Source organism: Solea senegalensis, linkage group LG10 (genome assembly GCF_019176455.1).
Source record: "Solea senegalensis isolate Sse05_10M linkage group LG10, IFAPA_SoseM_1, whole genome shotgun sequence".
In the NCBI taxonomy this organism is placed as follows: Eukaryota; Metazoa; Chordata; class Actinopteri; order Pleuronectiformes; family Soleidae; genus Solea; species Solea senegalensis.
The window spans coordinates 124,675-126,243 of NC_058030.1; positions in this window are offsets into that span (position 1 = coordinate 124,675).

A 1,569-nucleotide genomic window follows, 5' to 3' on the forward strand; every position below is an offset into this window, starting at 1 on the left:
GCGCAGGCGCAAACAGAGTGGGGAACCCAGTGACGTAGACAAAAACCCTTCAGCCAATGAGCGCGGACACCAGGAGCTGCGTCACACCGTCACAGTTTCTTTACTTCCTTCAAAATAAAAGCACGACTCTTGGAGGGAGAAAAAGTAGAAAATTACGTGATAAAAATCTTATTTATGAAATAAATTTAGTAAATTACGTGGTACAAATCTAATTTATGACATAAAAAAGTGTAAATTACGTGATAACATTCTAATTTATGAGATAAAAAGTGTAAATTACATGATAAAAAAAAATCGAATTTATAAGATAAAAAGTGTATTATAAGATAAAGAGTCTAATTTATGAGATGAAAAGTGTAAATTACGTGATAAAATTCTCATTTATGAGGTACAAAGTATGAGCAAAAGTCTAATTTATGATGCAAAAAGAGTACATTTTGGGATAAAAATCTAATTTATGAGATGAAAAAGTGTTAATTATGAAATAAAAAGTGTAAAGTATGAGATAAAAATCTAATTTATGAGATAAGAAGAGTAAATTATGAGATGAAAATATAATTTATGAGATAAGAAGAGTAAATTATGAGATGAAAATATAATTTATGATGCAAACATTGTAAATCATGTGATACAAATCTAATTTATGAGATAAAATGTGTCAATTATGAAATAAAAATCAAATTCTTGAGATAAAGTGTAAAGTGTAATTTATGAGATAAAATGTGTAAATTATGAAATAAAAATCTAATTCTTGAGATAAAAATCTAATTTATGAGCTGAAAAGTGTAAATTAAGAGATAAAAATCTAGTTTATGAGATAAAAAGTGTAAATTATATACACACTTCTAGTGTGATTCTCCTGTGATCTGACAAATGGCCACTAGATGGGAGCAGTGAATTTAACAGGAGAGAGCTCGGCAGCTTCTCATTCACTTCCTGTGCAGGTGAAGTTGGTGACCCAGTTGTTCTGGTTCTGGACTTTTACAGTGAAATGTTGAAATGTTACATTTTAATATCAGTGTTTCCCAAATCTTTCACTTTTTGAAGATTTAAAGCCACAACAAGTGTGAATTATGAGTCACAAATCTAATTTATGAGATAAAAAGTCACAATCACGAGACAAAAAGTGTACATTTTGAGATAAAAAGTAATAATAAAACAAGAAGTCTAAGTTATGAGATGAAATAACTTCATCATGAGACTGAAGTGTAAATAATCATGAGATAAAAAGTTAAAAGTATGATGCAAAAAGTGTAAATTATGTGATAAAATCTAATTTATGAGATAAGAAGTGTAAATTATGTGATAAAAAGTCTGATTTATGAGATACAAAAGTCATATAATAAATAATACGTTATTAGATAAAATAACTTCATCATGAGACTGAAGTGTAAATTATTATTATGAGATAAAAAGTCTAATTTATGAGATAAAAAGTCACAATTATAACAAACAAAGCCATAATTGGTGACTTCATTAAAACTTAAAACATACACACATATAAATGTTTATTACAGAGTTAAATTATGTCATTATTATTTTATTTTTTAAAGTTTTTAAACTTTATTA